Source organism: Copidosoma floridanum, unplaced genomic scaffold (assembly GCF_036245765.1).
Source record: "Copidosoma floridanum isolate Cflo_tuat_1 unplaced genomic scaffold, Cflo_Japanese_pri ptg000012l, whole genome shotgun sequence".
Classification (NCBI taxonomy): domain Eukaryota; kingdom Metazoa; phylum Arthropoda; class Insecta; order Hymenoptera; family Encyrtidae; genus Copidosoma; species Copidosoma floridanum.
Window position 1 is genome coordinate 1,426,596 of NW_028321889.1, and position 17,791 is coordinate 1,444,386.

The 17,791-nt window shown below is 47.4% G+C and overlaps 1 long non-coding RNA gene across 1 annotated transcript; it reads right to left on the bottom strand.

The window, feature by feature from the left end:
- Window positions 1–5,384: 5,384 nt before the first annotated feature.
- LOC106646129 (uncharacterized) lies at window positions 5,385–16,199 on the bottom strand. Its single transcript, XR_016292915.1, has 2 exons — window positions 15,980–16,199; window positions 5,385–5,654 (listed from the first exon to the last, which is right to left on the bottom strand). It is a non-coding gene; the product is annotated as an uncharacterized LOC106646129 (long non-coding RNA).
- Window positions 16,200–17,791: the final 1,592 nt, after the last annotated feature.

Sequence of the window (17,791 nt, forward strand, 5' to 3'; positions counted from 1 at the left end):
TTTTTTTTTTTTTTTTTTTTTTTTTTTTTTTTTTTTTTTTTAAACGCAAACTTCCGACCTTCTTCCGGGGGACGAAGTAAGTTTGACATTGGGGCATCCCATGAGCAAAGGACGGGGTATTTCGAGTCAAAAGTACATACAATGGCCACTTTTGGTTTATTCGCGCATCTGGAAAGCCATCCGAGTGCGAGTGAGCGACGAGAGGGCGTATTGATTTTTCACTCGAAGAGCGCGCATTAGGACTCGGAGAAGGAAACATCCGAGTGTGTGCGGACTAACAAGCAAAACTGCTGCGGAGAAAAATTTTTTCCGAAAATTGGATAGCCATTAGGGAGCCGCGAGGCCCTCTGGCGCGCTGCACGGCCTTCGCTCCTGATGTCATCTCACTCACTCTCTCTCTCGCTCGGACAAAAGTTTTACAAGCGTCCTCGACTGCGTTTTGCTTCTCTGCTGTTTATTTTGTGTAAAGTTGGAAAAAAGTGCATCTTCTTCGCTGTTGGTGACAAGTTTATTTTTTTATATTTAAACCAAACAAGAACACGAGAGTGTTGATAGCTGGCTCTACACGTAAAGCATGAAAAAAAAAAAAAAAAAAAAAAAGCCACCCGAGTGTATAAATATATACACACCCACTCGAGTAGGGTATAGCACGTGATAAACACCTTCAAGTAGTACAAGTCAGCGTTACGTAAGACCAGAAAAGACGGACGCTGAATAAGAAATTTAGAGCACGTGATGTTCCGGTTGATGCATACTACATGACGGTCTATCTCACGTTGGCTACCTGCTTGAGCTACTTGAGCTGCCGGACAATAAATGGTGATCCTTTCGCTAAATGTGTATGGAAAAAAAAAAAAAAAATTGTTTTTCCACACCCCCTCAGATGCCGGACGATTTCAATGAGGAAAACAAAAAAGATCAAAGCCAAGTACCCTCTTACGCAACGTCTGCCGCGCTTTTCCAAAGTACAGCCTTCGTCAAGGCAAAACAAACTTTCGACGTAGCTCCAACGGCATTTGACCGTGACGAGCGTTCACGCGCGCACATTCCAACAGCAAAGGAAGGAAAAAGCAAACAATCGCAGTTTAAGGGTGACGTGTTCGATTGACTGAGAGGGGGCCCTTTAAGCCATTGTTCCCTTATTGTCGCGCGCGTTTTCTTTCCCAGAATTGTTCGTACCAAAGACCGAAAAGCTGCGAAGAGGGAGGGGAGGAAAGGTAGAGCGAAACGCAGTTAGGGATGCGAAGGCAGAAGCACGAAGGGTCGGACGGGGGTGGATATCGCCCGAAGCTACGAAATAATCGACCTGAAAACTTTTGCGGCGTGATCGAAAAGAGCACGAGGAGGAGGAGAGCCAACGCCGCCAGCTAGGAGGAGGCCGAACTCTTCCATTGACCTGATTTCGCGAACGGCCCGTTGCAGCGAGAGAGAGAGAGAGAGAGCCGCGCAAGGGCAAGCTCGAGATTTCTGTCCTTAGGTTTGCGCGTGTGTGTCGCCGATCCACGTGTTTTGTCGACCAGAGTATCCGGGCTCTCGTCAAGGTGATGTGCCACGGGATGCTGTGACCGAGTTTTCAATCCTCGGTCTCTGGTGTCCGAGCGAGATTCCACCTATTAGACAAGGGGACAACAACCCCCGTATGCTTGAGGAAAAAAAAAAAAAAAAAAAAAATCACTCCGTGTAGTCAAGGCACGCGAGCGAGTACTCTCGTTGAATCGCGAGCCCGTCGATCCACGCACGAGCACAAATTGCACGTGTGCGAGGGAGAAAAAAAAAGAAAATCATCCACCTGCCTCCTTTCCTCTCGCGGGAACTCGGAACACAATGGCAATCCTATTTCCGACGCGCAGAACCCTCCCCATTTTTTTTTTTTTTTTTTTTTTCTTGTTGCTCTCGCAGCGCGGCGAAAGGCCTCGGGGCGTACCAATCGACGCCTACTTGCCTGCAACCTAAAACCACGGGATCTCGCTTTCTGGCTGTAATGGGAGCTCCAATGTTTCGCGTCGAACGGTCCGAAAACGACAAAGGAATAATTGAAAAAAAAAAAAAAAAGAAAAATGGACCCTCCCTTGGAGCCGACACTCGAGAGGGAACCGCGAGCGGCTTCCGATCAAAGGAGGAGGGGAAGAAAAAAAAAACGGCCTCGAGTACAGCTGAGAGAAACGAGCAAAAGAAAAACCATCTGTGCGGCACACGCGCGATTATAAACGCACCGGAGCGATAAACAACGACGACGGAGCCGGGAGATTTATCACCGCCCTCTCGCATTTCCCTTTAACGTATAAAAAGCACGCAGCGAGTGGGAGAGAGAGAGAGCCCTTTCTTCCCTCCCCCTGATTCCCCTCTCACGTATAGGACACGTGCTATCGCCGCTGCGTCTCCTACGTGTACAATTCACGCGCGCGGGTTTATAATTAACACCCGTCCCCAGCTTGTTACGGTGATAATATACCTGCGCGTATGACGTGTCGCCCTGCATTGTGGTGCCACTTTTTTTTTTTTTTTTTTTTTTTTGCTCCGGTGAATGACCAACAGCAAGCGATCCTTTGACTGCAGCTCAACCATGGATGAGTTAGTTGCAGCCCCATGGAGCACCCCGTAGTTATGAACAAAGTTCGCGTCGTACACAAGTCCACGTGTAGACGGAGAATTAGCGTAAAAAAGCTGTCTCCCGACCAACGACTGAAGCCTATTACCGCGATTCGAGGCCTCTGGGGTGAATACACGGGAGAGAAGGGGGGAAAGAAACCCCCACCCCCTTAGCGGTCTGGGCGCTAAGGGGGTGGGGGTGGAAATCGTTTTCTTATCGGCGCAAAGGAGCACACGGGTCTCGAGTTGATTTGTATTGAAAAACGCCTCGGGCGACTCCTGCTTTGAAGCTTTTTTTTTTCTTTTTTTTTTATTCATACGAACGAAGGGGTGTTCTCTGAACCCCGTGCGAGTGTGTGGGTGTTAGCTTTTAATCTTTTCGCACCAATTGCAAAGTGTGGGCGGGGTTTCCTTTTTATTTTTATTTTTATTTTTTTTTTTCTGTGCCCACGAGATCTTTGAAGGATACAGGGACCCTCTTTTTTTTTTTGGCGTGCATCCATCGAATCTTATTGAAATGTACAATGCGACGTACACCCACACACACACACACACACTCAAAGTTATACGAAGGTACGTATGAAAGTTACGAGTGCTCTGGAAAGATCCCCCATCGTCCGGGGGGTTGGGGGGTGGCAATGAAATAAAAGATATCCCTGGTATCTGTACATATACGGTGTACGTAACACACACGTGCAGCACAACCAAGGTACAGCGGAGGACTGTATGACACCTCCAGAGCTACGGAATGTACGGATGCGCGGCCCCGACTCTGTTTCTCACAGGACTCGGTAAAAGAAGAGTTACGTATAGGTGGAGGTAGGAGGTAGCGATCAATCGCGCTCGGCCGGCGAGAAAAATCGGAGCTTTTTCTTTCCTCGGCCGGAGAACTTGTAGAGACATTTTTCGTGAAAAAAAAAAAAAAAAAAAAAAAAAAAAGAAAGGGGGGTAAAAAATGTTCGTCATTTTCGCATTTACAGTTGCGCGGCCTCTTGAATTATTCAAGCGCGGGGAGAGGATGCGAAACAATTTTTTTTAATCATAAAAACGCTTTGGCTGTACGGACTTTTTTTTTTAACTCGCGGTTTCGCTCGGGTTTTAATTGCTCAGCCCAAAAGAAAAACAAAAAAAAAAAAAGAAGCAAACGAGCAGAATAAAGGTTAAAGTAAGCCACTCGTATTCCAATCTGCGCGACAAACATAGGTATACACACTGCACTGGGCTCCGACGCGCATGGCGCTTTCCTTTGACGATCATAAAAAGTCGGGACGGTCTAATCCAGAGGGTCCACTTACAAAAGCTCTTTATTGCCGCGCTTCGCGGGCTTTTGCGGCGATGAACGCCGGCAACGAAGTTTGCGCGACTACTTATACGCCCCTAAAGTAGCCAGGGGTTGTACTGCATCGACTAAGAAAAAAAAGGGGGCTCGGTTGCGTTAAATCCCTACAACTTTTCCTCGGTGAAGCCATGTGGTATTTTCATTTTTCACCGTAGCTCCAAAACTATACAATGTACCTATACTGGATTGCCGATAGGAAAAGAAAGAAGCACCTCCCCCTTTAAGAGAGAGGGTCACACGCAGCAGGGGATCAGAGAGAGGGGACAATGGCCTCTTGATCGGCAGACCCGCGAAAAACTTTTTAATATAAAAACGCCCAGAGGACGGCCCGATAGAAGGACGCGAAGGATAAGGATTTGATTAAATTACGAGCGCTCTTTAGCCGATTGTCTCATTAGACGAGGGAGAAATCGCGTCATCAAGCCCGTCGTCGGAGTTATAAGGAAATATCCTTCCGGTGCAACGAACGGGGGTGGGGGGAATTTTTCTTCCGTGAGAGATTGTCTTGTTTCTTGATGTTATTTTCACACGGGACAGCCGGCTGTATACACTTGTAAAGTCACACATCAGAGAGAGGGACACGAGAGGGACGGAAAAGGGTTGGGGTGGGAAAAAAAAGGAAAAAAAGAATGAAAGACACTCACGGATGAGACACCCGGCGGTGGAGGCTCCTCATGGAGAAGGCCCGGTCCCTGTGCCGACCGGAGCCGTGGCGGCCCCAGTTGGTGCCAGTTTCAGCGCCGCCGTCCCGCGGCGGGCTGGACTGGCGGGCTTGTTGTTTCGCGGCAGCAGCGGCGTTGTGGTTGTTGTTGGCAGTGGAGGCAGGGGCGGCAGCTTGGTAGTGGTGGTCGCTGTTTTGCTGCTGCGGAAGGAGGGGCGACGCCTGATTTTGAAGGGGCAACTGGAGCTGAGTGCGCTGCTGCAGCTGCTGTTGCGTGAGCGAGCTCGGTACGACGACCACAACTTCAGGCTGTTGTTGGCGTGGTGTTGGCTGGTGGTGGTGGTGGTCGTCCCCCGCTGGCGCTGCCTGCCCTGTTGCTGCTGGTGCCGCCACGCCGCCGTTGCCGATACTCGCCGTAGTGACAGAGATGGTGGTGGTTGTATAATTATTAGTGGTGGTGGTGGTGGTGGTGGTAGTAGCCAGGACTAGGAGACCAGGCCCGCAATAGCTGATGTCCTTTGTGTTGTTGGCGAGCCGTTGCCAGCGGACGAGGGCTGCCAGGTGGCGCGCTAATCTACGAGCGAGCCGGCGGGCGAGGCGCGCCCCGGCCTTCACGCCGGCACCCACCCTGAGCTAGCCCCCCCCTTCACCGGCCCCCTGACCCCAGGGGGCGGCTCAGGCGCGGGGGGCCTATGAAGCCTCTACCTCTGTGGCCCTACGCTATTCTAGCTCCGCGCGCGATGGGCCCCTTTCTCCTCCTCCTCCTCCTCCTCCTCCTCCTTTGGCCTGCTTGGCGGGCTGTGTGTACGTGTGTCGAGGGAGCTCGGGGCTCTCGGGGCTCTTACTAGCTCTGTTCCGTGGCAGTGCCGTGGGAGACTCTTTTGTAGCTACTGCTCCTCGCGGCTCCTCGTAATCGTCGACGCTCGAGTCTCGGCGTCGGAGCTGCTGGGCTTTGCCGCTGGCAATCGAGGGGACGGGGCTGGCGGCGCTGCTGGGCCGCTGAGCCACCGCCGTTGCAAGCGCTGGGCCGCGGGACAGTCGGGATCGGGGAAGGACGCTCTGGTTCTGCAACACAAAGGCAACATCATTTTTGTTTATTTGTTTCTCACTCATCGAGATACATCCCCTCGCTATATGGAGAGATTCTCGTCCTCTACGCCTCCGACCTCCATCATCAAAGTCGATCATGCGATATATACACCCCCCCCCCCGAGTTTACCGGCGCAAGCATCTTCTTTGCGAGCCCTCGCCGTTGAACTTTGGCAAACATCAAGCGCTCGCGCAGGCACACTTGTGTCTGTATATATACATATATGTATATACAGCCGGGAATATCGCTCGCTTCTCCCACCCACCCACACGCGCGTTTCAACGCCGATAAGAAGCGCGAAACTAGTTTACGAACTAATGCAAATCAATTAGCCTTTTCCCCTCCCTCCCTCCCTCCCTCCCTCTTTTCGTCCCACATAGCGTCGATCATTTGCTGTCCCCTTCTCGTGTATAACCCATACACCCATTGTACACCTCTTTATCGCTGAACTATACGCTTTTTCCTTCCACGTGCATATGTGTATAAATATATAGGGATGAGAGCCCATACATTTATATATATATATATATTAATACAGTGGGCTCTTGCAGGCTGACCATAGCTAAGGTTGTACTACTGTCACCGAGTAGGCGTGGAGAGGAGTCTATACAGTTTCTTTAGAGTTTCGACCCTCGCGCAAAGGCGTCGAGACGATTTAATTTTGCAGCGAGGGACATTACTCGCGGAGGAAAAACTTTGTTTTCAATTGTTGCGCGGGCTTCGTTAATATTTCAGGGGACGGAACAATACTTTGGACAATGTGTATAACGATGCAAGTGCCGATGGGGAGCGTGGATTATTCAGCCGAAAGGAGAAAGACGGGCTTGACAATGGGCGGAAGAAAACTCGCGACAAGAGAGAGAGAGAGAGAGAGAACAGAGGAATCTTCGGCCCTTTGGAATAATGCATCATCATCGTGCCGGGAGTTGGTTCGTCGTGGATGGCAAATTGATTTTCGGGTGGAGAGCCGTGTCGGAGTTTGCTCGAGTTTCGGGAGGGAAAATGAAAATTCCGAACTTTGATCCCGAGGGGGAGGAGGGGGGCGTATGATAATTGCACGGTTATTTTAATTAGAGCTGGGAAAAGTTGGAGGTGATTCCCCTTTTTTTTCTCGTCAATGGTATAGCCATCGATGTTCCTCCCTTTCTTTTTTTCCATCGGGATGACGAAGGAAATGAGGAAACTTTGTAAAAGTCGCGTTTCGTTCACTGGAATGGGCTTGTCGGGCCAAAGGGGCCAGAGGCGCGTGAAAGAGCTGGCTTCTAAAGTCCCCTTCGAGCCCGTGAGTTTGCAGTCTAACGTGAAATTCGACGTCGGAGAGGAGCCAAGCTGATTAACTCGTTGACTTTTTTTTTTTTTTTCCCCCGAGCAACGAGGCTTTTTCCGTCGCGTTGAACTTTAATAGGCGGCGTGTACACGCGAGCTTGATGCAAAGGCTCTTTTCAACGAAGCGAGAGTACGCGCTACCAATGCGAGGGAAATATAGTGACAATTATTTACGCTTCAACATAGTAGATTATTAGTAAAAAAAAAAAAAAAAAAGAAGTGTATAATGTTGAGGTTTTTTGTTTTTTATGAAACTGAACGTTATTAGGATCGAGAATGATTGTCCCCTTTGTTATCTTTTGGAATATCGTTGAAACACATACAAAAAAAAATTAAAAAATAAAAAAATATGTAACTACCAAGAATATCAAGGTTTTTACTAAATTAAAGTAAAAAATAATGTAAGGAGAGGTCACGTGTACCAGTCAACGGTAATTTCCATCAGGCGAAAGGACCATAGGTGTACAACTGGCTCTTGTGAGAAAATATCACAAGCAGCCGGTAAAAAAAAAATGAAAAATCGAAAAGCTGTTCCTTTCGCTCGAGTACTCGAAACTGTCTACGTTGGAGGAAAAATTTAAAAAGAATAAACTGTCGCTTTCCACATCGAGTCAAAATCGCACAAAAATCCCGACTGTTTGTCAGACGAGAAGAGATATATAACAAGCCAAGAGAGACTCGCTACCCCGAAGAAAAAGAAGAGCACGAGGGGGACTCCCCGAACTTCCTTAAAAGTTGAAATTTCGGAAAAGTGGCAAAGTTTCTCGCACCGCGAGAAAAAAGATAAAGACGCGGTGGGGGGGGGACGATCGGCTACTCTACCCGGGAAATTCAATCGCGAGTCCGCTGCGACAAACAAAAAGCGGGTAGACGGGTGGCTCGTAGCCCCTCGACTGTGAAAAACAGTCACACACAGCCAGACGTGTACGCGAGTCACTGGGGCGCAGCTCTTTGTCTCATGACATTGCAAATATTTAAATCAAAGGATGATGTAACATTTGGCACGGAACGAAAGAAGAAAAAAAAAAAAAAAAAAGGGCCGAAGGATGAGGGGTGGCCTTCGGATTAATCCAACTGTATTAAACTGCACTGCGCTTGGGCTGACTGGCGCGTACGTGTCTCTCTCTTTCTCTCTCACTCCATGTGCAGATGTATACGAGTAAGGGGGGACGTGTCACCCGCGTATCGATCAGCCGAATGCAGGCATCGAAAGTATATTTCCGTGTATTTATACATGTACATGGGTGGGTGGGTATACATGTATATATAAATGCACTATACGTGCGCAACGAGAGGGTAGCAAGAGAGGGAGAGAGCTTTTTGTTCGTCAATCTTTATTGCAAGTGCCTTCTTTCCTGCCTCTTTTTTTTTTTTTTTTTTTTTCTTCTATTGTCCAGTGAGCGTGTGTGTATTGTGACCACGTATTGGTATCACGCGAGTGCACAAACAGGAAGGAAAAATCAATTTTCTTTTATTGGCCCGATACTTATCAATAAACCGAAAGGATTGGCTGGCTTTCCTACTTTTGTGGCTCTCCGATGTGACTCTTTGGTTGCGACCGTAAAATGCCCAATGAAACACGACTCGTTTGATGAAACGAGGATCGTTTTTTATCCGTGACATAAAATTTATTTATTCTCAAACTGATGGTCGCCTAATTTGGTCGGTCGGCAAAAAAAAAAAAAAAAAAAAAGGTGTAGTTACCACAAAAGGACAGAAGCAGGAATTTGTATGGTAAAACTAATGAGCCGAGATCGATCAAAAACAATTTCTCGCCGTGGGTGTTTTTTTTTTTTTTTTATTTTACGTGGATTTTAGTGAAACGAGCCAAAAATCCGCAACAACGGGTTTCCGAGTCACGCTACGTAGTTACGCCAGGAAGTCCGAGCGCAAAATTGAAATTGATCGTCCCTCGTGTGGCAAAAAAAATAGCTGTAGTACCTTCTCTTCGACCCGAGTGAGAAAAAAAAATCATCGGCTTGTAAAATTTGTTTGCTACAGACGAGTAAATTTGTCAAGACCTATTTTGCAGAAAAAAAATCAACTACAAAACAGATACAACCACAATGGCAAAATAATAAATTCTGCACCATTTAAGTGTTGTTTTGTCAGTTGATAAAATAAGGAAGCATCAATAGGATACTATTGCTTTTGTGCTACGCATACCATGGTAGTCGTGAAATCTATTTTCTCGTATGCGACGGGTTGATATATTCAAGAGCTCAAGTTTTTCTCTCTTTAATACTATCGTGCACGCGTACGCAGTTTTTTCATAAAAATAATAATAATAACAATAAAAAATCAAAAAATTCTTCCTGTAAATTAAAAAAAAAAAAAAAAAAGAAGAAGAAGAAGAAAAAACTAGGATGAGTGGGCGAAAGAAAAAAACCTAACGCTCCTCGCACCTCGGTGAACCACCAATTAGCGTTTGTGGAAAGAAACAAAGGAAGCTCAAAAATTAAAAAAAAAAAAAAAAAAAAAAAAAAAAAAACACGGTTTCATATTCACAGTCCGACTAAAAATTCATCGTATTTTTTGGCTTTTTCCCCAACCCCCTATCTACACATCCACGCATATACAGCAGACACGTACACGAGCCCCTCTCCCCCTACTCGTGCTCTGTTTTTTTCCAAATATAATCCCCCACATCCGACGGAACAAATGTCTCCGTCGTGTCGAAAATCTCTAAAACCTATCGATATGCGCTCGCCGTAATCACACGGGAATTCCCATCCCGGCGTTTCCTCGCCATCCGAATCGATACGCCGAAAATTCGTGAAATTCTTACCCACCTACAAATTTAGTACTTCATCTTCATTTTTTTTCTTCCTTTTTTGTTGTTTTTTTAGTTATAAAGTGCGTTTACACAAGTAGATACCACACCGTGCCATTATTTGAGCTCAGCTCGACGCGCGTAAGCTCTATCCTGTTTGGCTGCCAACGCTGGGAGAGATAAATGCGCCTCGGGTACAACGTAACGCCGGAAGGGAACGACAAAAAAAAAAAAAAAAAAAAAAAAAAAAACATGCATATCGTATTCGGAAAACGCGCAGGTTACTCCATTGTAGTCTAGAAGGGAAAAAAAAAAAAAGTAGCGGGTATCAAGATACGGTCGGACGAGAGAGTTAGGAGGACGCGCGCTCCCCGGGTTATCTTTCCGGGAAGTTTACCAATAACTTTGGTCCTCCACCGCTCCGATCAACCAGTACACAATACGTTTTTTCGCTGGTTCGTTCTCGTTTCTGGAAAATTCACGCATCACGACCCACCCTTCTCCGCACACCCCTCGAAGGCTTCGGACTCGCTCTTTTGTCGCTTCCACCGTCGAGTGCCAATAATCATCGACCGACCTGGGTCTTTCTTTTCTCGTTTCTGTTAATGAAGTAAAATTAAATCGGAACGATCGAGCATTCAAGACCGCCACCTGTGCTATACAACACCCCGAAATCGATCCCCTCGCTCCCGGGGAATCTCTCAGCGCCCCGTCAAGTAGTGCATTCAGCGCTTGGTCAGACCGCAAGGCTCTCTCTGCTCGGTCCTACGCGACTGTGCATCCACCCTCATCCCCATCATTCTTCCTCTTGGTAACCACAACACCCACCCACACTACACGGAGACCTGATGGTGTGTATGTGTCGCACGCCCTAATTATATAGCCTCTCGGCGAGGAGGAGGACGGGAGTGCGATGTACGAACGGGTGGATGCAAGCCTGCACGAGGGAGTTGGGGGGGAGATGAGAAGGTCCGATCGATCTTCCCTGTGTACCCTTTGTCGAGTCAAACGTGCCAAGCTCGCGTGCAACGACGACATGTGAGCATGTAAAGCTCTTCTACCTTATTACGAATGTATTTGCTCGGAGGTCAACATACCGAGATAAAGATAAACTAATGGAGGGGTAAAAAGCGTCCAAAGCGTGATTTTTTTCTCAAATGTATATGTATATACGAAGACTGCCGGTCGTTTGCGTGATATCATATAGGTCCGACGGGACCCAGCGACGCGTGTCGAGATGAGTCGGAGAATAAACACACGCGCGTGAGCGAAAGTGTATGTCAAGGGTGGCAAGTATTGGGGCGTTTTCGCGCGTGCCGTGATTTTTCCCAAAAGATAACGAAGCGGAAGATTACGCGCGATTAATGCGAGCAGTTAGAGAGGAAAGATTACGGGGAATGTGCGCAGGTATATATGGAGCCTCTTTCACGGTGGTGTCGGTTTTTTTTTTATGCTCCCTCGGCTGCTTCTTGAGCCGAGGGAGAGAGATTTTTGGGGTGCTTTCTGCTTTTCGAGGGCAAAGGAGGGGGGGAATGGGAATTTAATGCGAAAAAAGCGAGCACTCGCTCTTGTGTTGGTTGTAAGAGGGTAAGCGTTGCTTTCGCGGCCCGAGAGGAAGATGAGACTCGAGGGTCGGGAGGGTGGGGTCTAATGTGCCTCTCTATACTCCTGAATGAGTGTACGCGACGTTTCGACACTTTGGGCTTTTGTTCTGTTGATTTTTTTTTTTCGTCATTAGATGCTCTTGGGATGAAACTACTGTACTCTCTTGTAATCTACATTGAATTGGTTAAACGGTAAAAGGTGACTAAAAGATGAGGGAAAGAGTGAGTTGAATTACGCTTTTGTTCATTGTTGCTAATGATCATCAAGCCTCGTTCCTCAATGTTTTTTTTTTTTTTTTTTTGTTTTTTTTATTTACCTCCAAGCATTATCAGTTACAATTGCACCGTACCGATGAATTCGAGTTGTAAGGAGTCTCAACAGTTGGCCCATGCCAATTGCCAAATTACACTATTCGGTAGCCGGTTATTTCGAGACACGCTGTTTTTTTTTTTTTTTTTTTTTTACTTCTCTATTTTCGCTTCGTCCAAGTGGGTATTTTTACAATGAATCCGAGTAGATACGTCGTTCCGGAGGAAGCTAAAAACGTACTTGGCACCATCAACACCGAGCAATATCAACAGGACGCCGTTTACGAATAATCGCTCTCGTAAAAAACAATTTTATATTCAATTGGCCCCGATTCGGACGAGACACCAGCGTGTGGGTATAGTACACGAAAAGTACCTATACGTATCAAAAATAAACAGAGAGATAGATAACGAGTCTTGAGGGGCGACTCCAAAGGCCTGTATACCTATGGGCGTGTTTTTCGGATTTTCAAGTAGTACGAGTCAAAATTGGGTCAGCCGAAAAACTTTGGTCGGGCGCGTCCTGCTCGCTAATTCAATTCCCGCCCTTCGTAGGTGCAATATACTTGTGTATACTCGGCAAACGAAGGAAAAAGCCTTCGCGTGGTAATTTCAAGTTTGTTTATCACAATAAACGTGGACGCACTTTGGTAAATTAAAATTTAATTGACCAGCATAGCCGATAAGGTAACATCTTTTGTGATGAATTGGAATTTCATCGGCTCCGTTTGGACAAGTCGCCGCGTAAGTATTATCTATTATCTCCTTCGCGTTACGTATTCATTGGAAATCTCGTTATCTACGAAGCATTTGACGACAAACCACTGATTTTACAAAAAAAAAAAGAAAAACAACGAAAAATCGCCTGATGAATTAAATCCGAGTGTACCTAATAAAACACTCGAGTGTAGAGAGTATATAGGGTAAGGAGCATCAGTAGTGGGTAAAACTTGTAAAAGGCGAAGGAAAGAAGGAGAGGGGTTCATGAGGGGGCAGGCATTAGCGTACAAGTGACTTCGAAAAGTCCAATTAGCGTCGCACGAAAACTTGTTAAGAGATGAACATTTCCCCACCCACTCGAGCCAGCCCCTTTGGAGGCACCGCCACCACGTTTGTTTAAAGGGTTAACCGCTCTCAGTTTCATGTCTCTCTCTCTTTCATTTGGTGGGGGCGGGGGGAGCGCGGCCGGCTTAAAAAGGCCTTAACCTCCTTTTGTGGAATGCGCGTGTGCCTCGGACCCTTGCTCCCTTTTTTTTTCTTCTCCCTCCCTCCCTCGTCCGCCCCCCCCCCTACAACGTTTGTCTTTTTAACTCGGTTGTTTTCCCCCCTCCCTGGAATTTCATTACGCGATTAGATCTCTCTTTTCTTTCAATCTTTTTATTAACAGAAGCAACTCGCTTTTAATGTTTCAGCGATCCGTAAACTGCGTACAAAGAGTTTTCTCCACCTCCTACACTTTGAAGGCAAACACGTGGTATTTCAAAACCAAGTGAAGCAATTTTTAATTTCCAACTTGATTTTTCATTGAAAACAATCAGCCGGCTTTCAACGCCAGTTAAATAACAAGTGCAACTGGGTTGGAAAAAACGCGTTTGAAACAATCCGACGAGCAAATTTCCAATAAAGGCCAAATGTATCTCGGTCAAAATATAAATTGATCAGAGCGCGATTTCGGGGCTTCGTCAACTCGAGTCAATATAACCGTGCACCGATGTACATAGTTTGGCCCTGTGACCGGAAATTCTCGACATTTCTCAGCCAAATACGACGAAAGTACATGCAACATGCTTTATTAATTAGCTTGGGCCTTCCAAGGGACGTGGATGAGTTACAAGATGAAAAAAAAAAAAAAAAAAAAAAAAACCAACTCTGGAAAAAATTATGATGTGTGCACCTGCAGTGTAAGGTCATATAAAGAGGCCGGGTTGGTTACCTCACTCCGTTGGGACTAGATTAGCTGTAGCGAGAGTCAAGAGGTTGACACAAGGAGGCGGAGGAGGAGGAGTGAAAGCGAAATGATGTTCTCGCTAACGTGAACTCGGAAATTGCCCCCCTCACATACATGGCCGCGGTGATATTCGTCCCCTCATGGGTTAAACGTGTATTTATGTATATTAACACGAGTTATTGCACGAGCCCTCAAGTGAACCGACATATTTTATTGTTCACTTCACGCAACACGGCATGTACATATTTACCACGGGGTGATATATGGGTCGGTAATTTTTGTTATCGCGCCTCTTTTGCACACAATAATTGCTCGTTTCAAAAGAAAGATGTTCACGACTGGGATTTTTTTTTTAATCCAGTGAACCGCCGCGAAAGAAAGAGGGAAAGAGACTCTTCACGTCGATGTAGATACGCGAATGCATATAATGCCCGTATCCTCGCGACTGTTCAGACAATGGACACGCGCATGCATGCAAATGCAGGCATCAGAGATCGGGAGGAAACAAAATCCACTTTACATTTGCAATCGTTGACCTGGAAGCGTATACCTGCTCCTGAAGCCGCGAACGAGTGTCTTTGTGTGTGTGTGGGTAAGTGCGCATGAATTATAAAAAAAAAAAAAGCGAGGAAAACTGACAAAACAAGATGCACACTCCAGAAGAGCAGCTCGAGGGGGCGCGTTTCTTTGCTCTATCTCTCGGTACACTTTGTTTTTCACTCGTTTCTGATAAACGATCTGCTCTTCGCGGCGAAGCTTTGATGTTGAAAAAAAAAAAAAAAAAACAAAAAACAAAAACAAACAAACAAGAGTGTGCAAATGGTAACCACGAGGAAGTGTATAGAAAAATAAGTTCATTAGGTTTTGAGCGGATGAAATGCAAAGTCGCCCTCGTTTGAATAACATGAATGAAAAAAAAAAATGGTTACGTGATCGAAATACAGCCGGGGAATCCGAGCCGAAAAGTTATATGTGCATTGCAATTGTTTTGCGTCGAGGATACACGAGCAAACAAACAAACATAAGCTTTGGAGCACCGACATCCTCTCTCTCTCTCTCTCTCTCCTCCCTCGAGTCCTTCCACCTTCTGTTCCTAAAGCTTCCCCCGTATTTGTACGTACATCCGTGTCCCCTCCTTTTTTTTTTTAAACGTTTCGCCCGTTACTCGGTGGGAAATGAAATTTTTGTGTCCACGCGCGGCGTCTGGCCTGAAATGAGTTTCACATTTGCTTCTGATGCGAAAAAAAAAAAAAAAAAAAAAAAGATACGTACGCGAGGGGAAAATCTCGCGCTGGATGGCGAAGAAAAAAAAAAAAGAAGCTCGGTAAAAGGGCCACTCTCGAGGGATCCGGCAACAACAACAACAACAACACTGATTTCTTCCCTTCTTCGCGAAGCAGCTTGGAACTCGATCAATCACGCGCGCACAGAGCCACCCTTAACTTTAGCTGCCAAAAGGAAGAAGAGAAAGAATGCCGCGGTGGGGGGGGGAGTGTAGGCTCTCGTTATCGCGACGGCAGATGCTATCTCGTATGGGCCTTTCGAGCTCTTCCGGTACGTGGGAGGGAGGGGGTGTAGGGAAGAGATTGTGTTTATTGTTATTAAGATACGGAGGGACGATTTATCCCCGTAAAATCAGGTCAATCGTCCGTACAGCTGCGCTCTGGTGGATGAATTTGTCAATTTCTCTTTTACTTCTTTTTTTTTTTTTTCCTCATCACAACGCTCGCCGTTGGACATCATACGAGGCTTGACGCACGAAAAACCCGTCGCAGTAGTAACATCCACATATGGTCAGACAAGACAATGCCAAGGGAGATTTCCGCAACCTTGATTCTTCCAGAAAAAAAAAAAAAAAAAAAAAAAAAAGATCGCGTGTATCGCTCCCTCTCCCTTTTCTCTGCATCGCGTGCTTGCGGGCTCTAGAAATCGATATTCACGAGATCTGTACTCGGTCAAAAAGCGGACTCGACGATTAAAAAACTCCTCGAGGCAGTCGGGTACTCTCTCGCTCGTTGCATTTCCCTATACTTTGATGCAGCACCCGCGTTACGTAATAACCCTGTAAACCTATATAAGCCCTTGCGTGGCATCTTAAAAAACTATCCGTATACTCGTGCAGGTTCTGCTTCAACGAGTCTCCCCGATAATCCGCGTAGTTATAGCCGATGCTCTCCGGCTAGGTAATTACATAAGATAGAGCCCCGGAGAAGCAAGAGTTATCTCCCGAGCTCTCGAGCACGTCGCCGCGTCCTCATCACGCCAAAAAATCACGTGATGGTAGTTATGGATCGTAAACGAGGAGGAAGGGAGGGAAAAAAATATATATATATAATATACCTTCGATCAGCATCGTCCTGGGGCCGGAGCGCGGCGCGGCTGGTCTAACACCACCTCCCGCGACGACACCCAATACGGCAACGTCCCTCGGACGGCTTCCTCTTGCCCCTCCTCCTTCGGCAGTTCTCGAGCAGCGGCAGCAGCCCGATCGCCTCAGAGGCCCCCCAAACGATCCACGGTCCCCTCGTAACCCTCGACTGGCGAGCAGCTGGCTGCAGCAGCAGCATTATTATCCTTCCTCATTTGGATGTGGGTGTTTAGGGGGGTGGGGTTGAGGGGTGGGGGTTAGGGGTGGGAGGCCGATGAGGGACAGTTCCCAAACAACAACTGCTCGGCGACGATTAATCGAGCACCCCGCACTTGTCACCCCGTAGCGAGTCGCGCGGCTGCAGCGGCACACACTACGCGCCCGATCGGGACAATTATCGATGAGGATGGGACGACGGCAATGACGGGATGATCGTCGGGGATTAACGCTGGAGGAGTCGCGGGAGAAGTACAGCGACGCTGGCTACCGTCGGTCGTTGGATCGGCCCCCGTCCATCCGCACTCCCGGCAGTCGACGCGACAAATCACGTGTACATAATGTGTATATGTATCTATTTTTGCTGTACACACAAAATAATAACGGATAGAGATGGAGAATGGGTGGGTGGGTGGGGGTTTGGGGTGCGTCGCGAAGTGACAGTCGTGGTCGTCCTCGGCGGCTGCGAGCCGGCTTCGCACTGAGACCGAGTCAGAAGTCGGACTGACTAGCGCCAGTACTCCTCGAGCGAGCCGAGAGTCGTTTGCTCTCCTCCTCCTCCTCTCTTCATCTCCATCGTAGTGTATGGTCCGCATCCATCTCTCTCTCTCTCCGTTTTCTATCGTTGCAAACCAGTCGGCGCGACTCGGGCCACGAACTGCTACGATCTGCGCGTATGTACAATACACCTCCCTCCCCGTGTGCACCACCCGCCCATCCGCCCTTTAACGACTCTCAGCTCGGAAGGAGAGAATATGGAAGGGGAGGGAGGAGCGGCTGCATCCGTCCCTCCCCAACGAGAGAGAGAGAGAGGCTCGTTCTTCCTCTCTGTCGTCGCCTCCTCGCGAGCCAGGAGCAGTCGACCCTGAGCCCCCGCGTTACGTGTCCCTCTATACATATATGTGGCTCGTCCCGATGCGACTCGACTTTCGCGCCATCCGACGCCCGGGGCTGCAAGCCTTTTCCAAGCATGTGTGTGCCCTCCGATCGCCACGTGGGGGCAATACGTCACTTTCAAGCCTGGAGCCTGTACTAACGAAAAATGGGGTGGTTTTTTTTTTTTTTTTTAATGGCTGGCAGATTTTGGCGTACGGGGAGTCTTTTGTCACGCCGGCTGAGAGATGATTGAGGAGGAGAGAAAAACAAGCAAAGGGCTCCTTTTTGTTTGCGGAGCATTGTTTTTTTTTTTTTTTTTTTTTTTTTCTTTCATCATCCCCTCGAACACGCAAGAAACAAAAAAAAAAAAAAAGAACATTCACTCGGACGGCGATGCGGATGATGAACTCTGTATCTTGTGTCGGAGGGAGGACAAGACGGGGGGGTTTTACGCGTTTGGCTGATCGATAACGAATGAGACAGTGGGGAGTGGAGAAGCGATTTGTACACTTGTCTGTATGTATATTGGGGGAGCGTCCGACGATGTTCATGTTCCATGATTTATCCCCAAACTCATTCAACCCCCGAGACGGGCAGTGTACAAATATTGAGAAAAACCGACAAATGTCTGTTTCACTTCTCTGTTCGTGGGAGAATTGTCTTTGAGGGTTGTTTCACGATGATCATCATTC